Genomic DNA, 12,036 nt, shown 5'->3' on the forward strand with positions numbered 1-12,036 from the left:
AGCTGCAGCAAGGTGGTGCTGGGAATTAGAACCTGGAGTTAGAACACTGATGGAAACAAATACTCTAAGAATTTATTATTTAAAAAGACATTATGGTAAATTATAGCTGAGGTGAATTGTTTAATCTTTGTTTCAGAAACCCAGAAATCATAATACAATGTGCTCTTCAGTATTACCTCTCATTAATATGAAGGAGGAGGAATTTCTCTAGGTGTGAGGAATGCCTTGCGATGCAAGATACTTTTTTTTGGCTAATCATTTTTTCTTAATCTAACTTTGTAAATACAATCACTTTACGCACTTTAATGCTTTTTACTCATGTTTGTTTATTTTGATTATCTATGTTTGGTTTGTTTTGTTGTGCTTTTTGCAGTTTTGTGCTAAAAATCACCTCAGGCTTTCAGCAAGGTAACTGTTTTTATGAATTACTGTTATTTTTCATGAAAATGCAAAGAGAAAAACTTGGATCTCAGTTGGCAGTCTGTCACTGAATAGGTTTGATACATGCTTTTTAACACATTGCAAACCAAAGGCAGCAATCCTCTGTCACAGCATGCTTTGAAATAAATATAGCTTGGAATAAAATGTGGTTGAAATTTAGAACGGATTAGCAGCATAATTTGTGATAACACATGAACAGCCACTATTACTCAGGCTGTAGGTCTGAAATTATATGAAAAAATGAGTATTATGTCATGAAAATATACCCAATAAATAGAGGCTAGAATTCAGATAACAAAAGCCTATGCAGGTTCTGTGTAACCATTAACATCATGAGGAAAGCAGAACCCTCAGTATTCCTGCATATTCCTGACTGAATGATTTGTTAAAATCCAATTTAAAAAATATGATATATTTAATAGTTATAACTAGCTGAAGCTCATATCTCAGTGAAATGTGTGGCTATCAGATCTGATAGCCATATACGCTCACAGAACCAGCTGGTGGGAAAATGGAGATCTGAATGCAAGAAAAGGCAATTAGATTGTAGCTCTTCCATTTTGTAGTTATGCTGCAATAGGCACAGGATTAGAAGAAGAACAAAAAAATCCCCAAACCTAATTTCATTAAAACCTAGGTGTTATAGAAATTTTGGACATCTCCATTAGATAGGTTTATTGGCACCAATCAGTTATGATACTTGGTAACTCCAGCCAAATGCCTGAAAAGAGAGACCATGGAAAAAGAAATCCCTGGGCAAATACCCTTACTGTGTAAACTCCCCATCCATCATGTGACTGTCTGGAGCAGCAGCCATGTTAGGGGCTGTGGTATTGTCACCCTTTGGTTTTTTTACCAAGTGATTGCTGTATGGTCATTTTTACATCTTCTCAGGTTGGTTTCAGTGAGGGTTTCAGGCAGTTCTCTATTCCATGTTGTAATAGTGTTGTTACAGTTCATATACCACAATTTAGGGGCTGTCCACTCTGGCTATTAATTTTTAACTAATAATTAAGCTGCCAGCTTTGTTCTGTTCTAACTATTACTAACATTCAGATTGTTAGCTCCAGGTTTCACTGCAATACATCTATGACATATACAACATAGCCATAGTGTACAGGTAAGATTTACTCACAGCATAACAATGATGTCAAGAAAGTACTTTGCTACTTTCAAATAATATAAAATGTTCAGCATCAGAAGTAAAGTACCACTGAAATCAATAGAAAAAATGCCTTTTAAAAATAATTTGTATCTGCTAGTACAACTTGACTCTCTCTTCAATCTTCTTGTCCTCTTAACAGCCCATGTAGAATACTGGTGAGACTTGAGAGAGTTTAATCTATTGAGAGGTGGAATGTTAGGGAAAGGAGCTATTGGCTTTAAGGGAAAGGCATGATGAAATTATGGAAGAGAGGGTTCAAACCTAGCAGAGATGAAAAATACCTGTCTTCAGATAAAGAACTGATATTTTAAGACCTGTCAGAATAATGTTTTAGTCTCTGCCTCCTAGGTAGCCTATCTCCTCTCCTCTGCTAGCGTTTTCAAAATACCACCTTACAGAATCTCAGTGAGGAAGAAAAAACCTGTGTGTTCTACAGGGTGTATGGAGGTGGATCCTGATGGGTGAAGAACTGTTTCAGTTCCTGCTGCAATGGCAGCACATCTTGCATTAATCAAGGAAATTCAAGTAGTGTATGCTGAGTAGGCTTTATTAAACTGTGCTAAACCCAGTCAGTAATTAAACAAAGTAATTAAAGCACAATATGCTCGCCACCGTGCGCACGCGATTCGGTTCTCCGAGCAGCCGCCGGCTCGGGGGCTGCGCCGTTTGAACTCACTCGGAGCGGCTGCCGAGCCTTCGGGGTCGGGGCACGCCGAGCGTGGCGCACGCCCGCTCCGCCTCCCCGCGCACCCGTCCGCCCGCGTTTCGCCTGGGGCGCGCTGCGCCGCCCCACCACGTTTTGCCTGGGGAGCGCCGCCGCTGGCCCCCCGCGCGTCCAGCCCGGCCGTGTCCGCGCGGGCTTCGGGAGTTACTTACCCTTCTTTCGCGGGCGTCTGTTATCTGCTGTATAGTAAGTATAGTAAGTCCCTGTCCTCAACTGACCTGGCTATGAGCAGAGACAGGCTGCCGGTTGTTCCCTGTACTTAGAAACTACTCAATGTAGCTTCTTTCGAGGGTAGTCGAACAAATCTCAATGCTGTATAGAATGAGTGTAGGATTCTCAGCTAAACGTGAAACTTCTAAGATGCCCCACGTAATGAGATCGCCAACTGCAGTAATACTATAACTCCTTCCTAGCTAGTTACTGTGTTAGTCTCTAAGAAGGAGCTAGGCACTGCATAAGATAGGACAAAGGATCAAAAGAGGCTCCTTTGCTTTTCTTAGAGTTCATAGTTTATTTCATGGTGGTCCCAGGGCAAAAGAGGAAGAGGATCTCTTTTCTAGGAAAGAGTCAGGGAGGGGAATTTGGCTTTCTGCCAATAGGGTAGGGGCAGGGGGGAAGGGTTAAAACATTCCTTATACCTTCTGGTATTGGGTTACAACATGCTAAGGCTATTGTGTAGGGGAGTTCATGGAGGTCCATTGCTCCGACCCAGAATGCCACAATCTTCCCAGAGAGAGCGTCCCGCAAAGGACAGCCTTCTAAGGGGGTCTTCTGGCAGGTCTCCTAGCCTCAGATAAGGCTCAGCAAGCTGCAGCCTGTGGCCACAAGTGATCAGATCTCACTGGTTTCAGCTCAGTGATTTCAGCTCTGCTTGCGAGGCTATCCCAGGCCGACTCAGGGACAGAGAGACAGAAGTGTCGTATGGCAAATTCCACAGAGGTAGCCTTTATCATCCAGCAGCTCTGTGAAGGGGGCCAGGGATGACAGCTCCCTGTCTGAACAGGGAGCAGAGGCTGGGATTTATACGGGGGAAAGCAAGGGTGGTACCAAAGGGGGAAAGACCAATTGGTTAAAAGATTAACATGGGTACTAAGGCATAGTGGGATAACTGAAGCCTATGGGACAGCTCATGATAAGGAAGAATGTGCCCACCTAAGGGGCATCTCTCCAGGAGGGTTGAGATAAGCTAATCACAGCGCATTCAAGGGACATCCCTCCAGGGCAGGGCTGTGGGCAGAGCTGTGGCAGGCCCATTGGCCTCCACAACTGAGAACTTTGAGAGTCAAAATATATCATTGTGTATCACATGGAGTATTATTACTGGGTGCCCTAATTTCAGATCATATTAGTGAGCTAAACAACAACTTAATTTTGGGAGCTGATAATATTTTTCTGCATTTGGATAGGAAATTGAGAGATTTGAAGATTTACAGTCAGTAGCCACTCAGGATTCAATTTCAGACAGATTAAATTATGTAGAAATTGGCTTTGAAAGTCCTGAAGAAATTTGCGCAGGTGTTTGTGTTTGTAATGCTGTCCAAAGAGAGGACATTTACCAGTGCAGACTTGAAAAAAATGAGCTGAGCATGTACTAATGAATTGTCTTTTCCAGACTGTGCAGTGGTATTTCCAACTGTCAGTGGATCTGAACACAGGGAAGGACAGACAAGGTTAGGTCATGTAAGGAAGGACTCTGCAGTTTCTTCAATACTGCTGTTGCGGTTATGCTCCAGCTGGCAACTATGTACAATGCAGCTGCTTCTTCACTAGCCCCTCCAAACCAGTGGAATGTGGAGGAGAACTGGAAAAATGTAAAACCCATGGGCTGAGACAAGGACAGTTTAATAATAGGAACAAGGAAAAGGAAAAAGAAAAATAGAAAACTGAAGAAAAAACTGATGCTCAATTCATTTGCTCACCACCTGCTGACCAATGCCCAGCTCATCATCAAGCAGCAATCGGCAGCTCTCAGCTGACTCCCCTTTCAAATATTGACCATGATGTTCTATAATGTGGAACATCCCTTTGGCCAGTTCAGGTCATCTGTCCTGGCCATGCTCCTCCCTTAGTTTCTTATGCACCTCAGATACTGGAAAGTCCTTTACTTAGGGTAAGCACTGCTTGGCAACAACCAAAACATCAGTCTGTTGTCAACATTATTCTCATACTGAATCCAAACCACAACTACTAAGAAAAAAATTAACTCTATCCCAGCCAAAACAATAGAACTTCTTTCATAGCAAGGCATGTCTCTCTGTCCTGATGCTGATGTTTGAATGTGTTTGAATGTGAATCATGAGTAGGTAATGGAGTGCCTGCTCCACCTTCTAAAGGAGTGGAACAGGTTGTGCCTAGGTTTCAGACAACATTCCACTTAAATTATTACCTTGGACGGTGTTCACATGTGCCTGTTACAGGACATTAGGGAAAGACTGCCCGTAATCTTCTGGAGCAAGAAGAATGCAAAGAGAAGCACAGTAACTGTACTCATAATTTACATTCTAAAGCCTTCCTCATTTGGTTTTCCTCTGCTTATATTTAAGTTAGTATTTTTTTGGTCTTTAGCTCTGCTGCCTCTGTAAAAATGTGTGTCAATAATAGGTTCTTTTGCAGAATAAGTAGCTAACAACCAGTACAGGTTAATATTTTGGTGTTGTTCTGAATATGCTTATGCTCAGGTTCATATTCTTTCCTTCTGGAGAAAGACCAACAGGATTCACTTTGGAGGGGAGTACTTTTTTAGGCTGAAGGAAATGTAATTTCCTATTCAAAAATGTTATAGGTGCTTGACAGATAGTAAGTAAAATCTTATAAAGCCACATGATGTAAATTACTTTCTAAAGACTCCTCAGCCTCCTACTGTGGCAGGAGTAGGGCAAGAGGGACTCCAAAAGGAGGCAAATGTGCCTGAGAGCTTATTAATGCTGTTCTTTGGAAAGAGGATGTGCCAGTCTACAATACCTGCGGAGGAGAGTTTGGGAAGGAGCAAGAAGGCTTTCTTGTCACTTGGCTTTTCCAGTGGGTTGATTGTGATATAAGAGCTTCCTAAACTGTGCTAGCACTGAAATGCAGGTAGTTGCTTCAGTGTGATCCCTTACCTGGGCAGTGAGAAGGCCTAAAGGCAGAGTCACAGGTCTCTCACTTGAGGGAGGTCACCGGTCTCTAGTGTTCGCCCTGGCTTTAGGACATCAGCTAATTGTTCTCACAGCAGCTACTGCTCTAAGGTGAAGTGTGAGCACTGCAACAGTTATCTCTAGCATGACTCACTACATCAAGTAGCTGGATATAAGGTGAGCCACTTTCTGATACAAGTGTCTCAAGTAGTTCCTGTCCTTTCATGCTGTGGTAAACTGTCAAAATGAACATGTTGGTTCCTGCAACAGAATGTACAGACACATTCCAGTAGTTACATGTACTGCCTAAAGATAGACACTAAGATGTGCAAAGACATTACACCCCCAGATCCCCTTTGAAATCAAAGGAATTGGCTAAATACATGTCAGGATGTAATGAAGGTCCATATTCCTGTGCATGAGTGGCTCTCAAACCTCAAGCTGCAAACCCACAGCTAAAGACATCCCTGAGCAAATACCTCAGCATCTCTAGTTTGTAAGCTCTTAATGTCCATTTCTCCTTCAAGAAGAATGAAGTAGGTTGCACTGCAGGTGTTCAGATTGCTTCCCAAAGAGGTAATATGGATAGAATGTGATTAACTATTTCAACAATAGAACAAGATGAAAAAAAATCACTTGACTAAGAAATTACAAGGCAAGTATACAGTTAGGATTTTCATTTAATTTAGCTGCCCCACTCCAGTGTTAAAGCCATTGTTAATTCTTTCTTCCCTGACATGGTTCAGTTTAAGTGAATGAACGCCCCAGTGAGGGAAGTTTAAGCTCACCCTGCAGCAAGAAAATCACAAACTGAAATCAGCAGCCAAGCTCCAAACATTTGTCAGGTGTTGAAATAAAACATTATTTTTTAGACTTGGCCCTTTTTTTTCAGGATAATGTAATGTTGTGCAAGCAGTTACTGCTGTTTAATATTCACTGCAGCAGCTGAACAGCGCTGTTCAACATATTTCATAACAACCATAGTAACCATATTAACAAGATGGCATGCAGCTTTTGAAGGTATTATTTTTGTTCCATGAAATTAGCTAATTCCCTCCTACATGTGTTTTATCAAATGATAAAAGTCTTCAAATTTATAGCATGCATGTGAATCATTATTTTATGATCCTATGCTCTAAAGAGAACTTCTCCTTCCCTGGAAAAGAAACGGTCCAAAAATCCTGCTGTCTCCGATGTTAATGGGAACTTTATTAGACTGTAACCCATAGCAGTTCACTAGTCAGCTCAGTGACAGAAATGTTCTTCTCTGAGCTCTTGCCTGTCATCAACATCATCAAGACAAGACAAATTCTATCTTAGAGATAAGAGCATATTCACTTGGGAAGAAAAAAGAAGTGCTTGTACTTTTTTTTTAAACAAAAGACCATTTTGAATTTCTGTGGGCTTTTAGAAAGGGCTTTGAGCGCACATAATGCTTCTGGGCCATTTATAAGCCAATTTCTTACTTTTTGGCCAATCACACTCACGATCACACTCTCTGCAAACTCTCTTTTCCACCTCTACTGCCTTATCTTTCTAAGGAACATCATTATTTTTTGTCTAATTTTCCCTCATCTCTTCCTCTCTTCCATCTACAGATTACCTGTGTGACATATGAAAAATTACTTTTTCATATTGTGCTTCTTTTTTGTTTCATAACAAGTTCCTCTGTCCTACAAAAAGTGCTTTCATTCAACAGTTGTGGGTTGTGAGTTTAATAAGAGCAAAAAATAAGCAATTTCAAATATTTAATAAAGTTTTTTACAGTTTACTTTTGCTAGACACTAAGGATAAACCCTTTACCTGTAGCTAAAACAGTCTTTCTGGAAAAGCCTCTATTTGCAATCCCTACTGTGTTGGTTTCACGTGCTTGGGCGGAGGGATGGATTTCGCCTCAGGGAAGGCTCCATGAGGTGGGGGAGTGGGAGGGGCTCTCCCGTCTCTGGGAGCTTCCCCTGTGAGCTGCTGGCACCAATCAGAGAGCTGATTTGGTGATGGACAGCTCGGGAAACCAATGAAAAGTTATTTCGCTTTCACAAATCACAGTGGATCAGGTTGGCTCTTGCTCTTTCAGTTTCCAGTCTTTGGAGGCATGGGCCCCAGTCTGGCTCCGGGCTCAGCAGGGGGACCCGGCCGGCACTGGCTCTGCGGGGAGCCCGTGGCTTGGAGGCCCCCCGGCTCCGCATGGCACTGGCCGCATGGCTTTGGCACCGGCCACATGGCCCCTGCCCTGCCGGCTCAGCTGGGCTCGCCTCTTCGCGTGGCAGAAGAGGCCTCCAGCTGCCCGTGTTGTTTCTTCATGATCTGGATACAATTTTAACTTCTTTATGCCTGGATAAGATCCTCCATCTCCTGAGCTTTCCTGAATTAGAAGAAATGAAGCATGGAGACTACAGAGGTCAGCGGAATGAAGATAGAGTTCCTGATGGAAAGAGATTGAAAAGATGCCACTGATAAGTAGCTGAAAATCTTTTTTGTGGGCTAAGGGGATTGTGACTTCACTAAAATTCCTTTAAACTGTGAAATATACTTGGGGAGGTTTGTGGTGCTTGAGAAGAAGACTTTTTGCCTCAGGGAAATGGAGCTCTGTTCTGGGACTGGAATATGAACAGAGACATTTGAGAGAGAAGGAGATGAAGAGAATTTTGTTTTTCAGCAGCCTGCCTTTAAAAGTAGTACCCCAATTGTATAACATAACCCATAGCACAGCTCTGGAAGGACTGTGAAAACTGGGAGGAGAGTCATAATCTGCAATATTTTCCCGGGCGGATGTGGATTGTGAAGCTGAAGATGCTCCCTAAGCCATAACTAAAAAGGGACTTTTCTCTCTTAAGTAAATTGAACTGATTAGCTGGATGTATAACTGACTGAAGTGTTCTCTGTATGTTTGTTGGTAAGAAATGTGGAATGAAGGGGAGGATGGAACAATCTAGGAATATTATTCTGAATTTTTTTGTGCTATTAATAAATTTCTTCTTGCACCTTTTTTTAAGTTTTGAGCCTGCCTTGTCTCTACTCCTGAGTCCTGTCTCTAAAAGAAATTAAATATATTAAGGTTGGCAAACCCAAGTCACACCCTGACACCTACATACATCAATAATTGCCCCATTTTTAGCTACATTTTTGTCTATAGACTACTATATATGCTTTATTTTCTTGTTTTTATATATTTCTGTGTTTAACTGTCCATGGTTTCCACCTAAACAAATTTCTTCATGTGTGCAAATATATCTACTAATGTTAACCTTAGGAATATGTTTATATGCTTGTAGGACCAAAAAAACATCTGGTAGTTTCATGAAGCTTTAAAAGGGAGACTTTTTTTTGTCATTCATGAGACAGGATCTATTGAAAGTGAAATGTTTAAGTGAAAAATGAAAAGTAAAAATTAGGAAAAGAAAAAATCTTACCATCCTCGACTGGAGATTTTAAGTGTGACCCTTTGTTACATTTTATTCTGCTAGAAGAGGAAATATGTCTAGATTATTGTACTGAACTGCACTTTAAGCAAGACAATATTTACATCAAACTGGACTTTACCCAGTTTACTTTTAATGTTCATTCTGCAAAGTCTGGGATAGCAGACCAACAAAGCATCATTGTAACCTTCAATACACAGATTTGCAGTTGCAGTATTATCAGTACAAATATCATCACCTCAGTAGAGAGTCAGTGTCTCAGATTTTGGCATTGGTGGTCAATGATGCAGTGTTAACACTCCAAGTGTTTCTTGGATAAACTGCATACGTGCAAAGTTCTCAGCCTCCAGTTATGTCAAAAACCATTTTTTGAACTTAAACACACTGAAGGAAGTTAAGCAGTTTCAGGTATAGAAAGGCTGAAAATGCTGACACAAGTTGCTTCACCAAAAGTATGACTTTGAAGGGCGTGTTGGCTCTTGACCATTGGCATTTGAAACTACTTAAAGTAGTGCTGAAGTATCTGCTGTCCAGTCTTTTAATCTTAAATTTCTTTAGAATGAGTAGCCCTCATTCCTCCTCTAGCCCTTGTTTTCTCTCCCCTCTTCCTCCTCTCTGTTTTGTTTTAAAGGTGACTTAATACGTCACCACTACTATAAAGTGTGGATGCCATTGAAGCCTCAGAATGAAAATGGCAAGGGCTTGGAACTTTTCTCACGCAGGGGAAGCTTTCCCAAGCTGAGACAGTTTCTCTCTCATGCAGGGGAGGCTTTCCCAGGCTGAGACAGTTTCTCAGTTCCAGCCTGAGCCTTTCCCAGGATGATAACACTGGGGAAAAATAAAAAGGAATTAATAACAAGATTAACACCTGGGCTTCACTGATAAACAATTCTCACGGTTTGTGAGAAAGTTTTGTTTTCTTCAATTGTCCAATGGACTGTTGTTCTGTTTGCAGTCTGCGGACCACACTATAAAAGTGTGGTCCGGCCATTTAATAAATCGCTTCTTTAGCCACCTAGCTAAAGGAGTCCGTGTCGTTATTCTACGCGGTTCATCGTGAGTAGCGACAATAAAGTACATTGTTCCTGTCTAAAAGACAAATGTTTCTCTGAAAAAAAAAAAGAGTGGGGAATTCTGAGTGAGTAGGTGAAAAAAAGTACTAAATAATGCAAATAAAAAATGAGAAAAGAGAACTATGCAAGTGGCAAGAAAACTGAAAATTTGAAATGACTAAGCTATGTTCCTTTATTTTTAGGTTTCTTCCATGCTTTAGCACATGGTCACATAGACTGGTATCAGATTTTAAAAAATCTACATGTTTCTGCCAAAACAATATGTTCAAAACCATCAAAATAAACTGCAGAATCCACATTTTGATTTACTGTAATCAAATTTCTGGAAGGTTGTGTATTCTGTTCTTTTAACTCAACTGAAAGATATCATGTACCCTTCCACCTCCTTCATTGTTCCTACAATGGCATTTTCTTGCTCAAATCCCAGTTTAGGGTTTTTTTCTAAAATAATATACGTTGACTTCATTGATATATCAGACGCATCAGTTGGATCTTGTTATGTAAGCCACTCCAAAATGAGATGCTCTTTTTGAAGCTACCATTCAGGACCTGGCGCAGTGCCTGTTTCTTCAGATTAATCCCTTGTAAAGACCCTTCTAGCTTGAGTGGAATATAAAGCATGTAAGCTATTTTTGGCTGGGATAGAGTTAATTTTCATTTTTGTAACTGGTACTGCACTGCGATTTGGATTCAGTGTGAGAGCAGTGTTGATAGCACACTGATGTTTTAGGTGCTGCTGAGCAGAGCTTACACTGAGCCAAGGACTTTTCAGCTCTGACAAGGAGCAGATGCACGAAGAGTCGAGAGGGAGCCCGGCAAGGACATCTGACCCGAACTGGCCAAAGGGATATTTCACAGCATATAACGTCATGCCTGGGAGCCTGGGAGCCGCTGCCGGCGGGGTGCAGCTCAGGCTTCCAGGCTCTCCGCCTCTCTCGGGAAAGGCTCGGGAGGCGCTGGCGGGTCGGGCAGCTAGCCCCCTCTCCTGGGCAGCTCGATGTGTTGCACGTCCTGCTCCCGCCAGAGCATCCCAGGAGGCTGAGATGGATTTCGGCCACTGGCGGTGTTGGCGCTGCCCCGAAACATCCTCACTGTATGCGGAGACACGCAGCACTGTTCCAGTTACTAAGACGAAAATTAACTCCATCCCTGCCAAAAACAGGTTATGTGCTTCATAAGCACATATAAAGCAAGCAAAAGGTATCATGGAAAGGATGAAACTCAGGGATTCATTTATGCAGAAGCTGAATGCTGGTGGTGAGATGATGCATAAGAACAGCACGTGCAGACAAAAGGCCTTCAGATGTGTGAAATATCTTGTCAGTGTTTGCTTGGTTGTCATCTCAGATGAAACACTGCTCTATTCTTCTTCTTAGAGTTCAGTCTAGCAATCCTGAAACAGTGAGCTGTAAAGAGAAGGCAAAAGAAATATATGAAAATTTAAAAAATATTGTCTGACCAACAATAGCTGTATTTGAGCAAAAACCTTTTGTAGAGGCTTTAAAAAAAGAACAGAAATATTATTTCCAGGTTTTTGTCCAGGAGTGTTTCCAGGAAATAACACACTGCAAGGGAAACTCGTGGTGTTAGGCAGCTATCCTTTTGTTAGAGGAGGCATTTTCATCATTTGTGTCACAGTGGACTGCAATTTTCAGAAAACAGGGCTGTATGAAATAGGTCAAATTCACATGCATTACAGAAATTAAAGAATTCTTAAGCTAGTGAAAGCGTATTGCATTTCACAATAATTTGTACCCATGTAGGCTAATTTGGGTAAAGATATTAACTAAACAGTCACTGAGAGCATAGTCTGTCTTCAAATATGTATTAGAGAAAGATGTTTTGTATGTAATAGTAGGGGCCACATTTTATTGCCTTTTATGTTAAGGTTACATTCCATGTGTTTTATTTATAATAAATTGTTCTGCAATTTTAAAATCATACAGATTCTCATAGTGATGTATATTATATAATCTTTTCCTGGCACAAATTGATAATAATACAAGAGAAAATATGCTATTTATATAGCCCCTATGTAGATAAAGGAATGCAAATGAAAGAGGTAACAAAATCATCAGCTTAAAAAATCCGATCTTAGCTT

This window comes from Oenanthe melanoleuca, chromosome 2 (genome assembly GCF_029582105.1).
Source record: "Oenanthe melanoleuca isolate GR-GAL-2019-014 chromosome 2, OMel1.0, whole genome shotgun sequence".
In the NCBI taxonomy this organism is placed as follows: Eukaryota; Metazoa; Chordata; class Aves; order Passeriformes; family Muscicapidae; genus Oenanthe; species Oenanthe melanoleuca.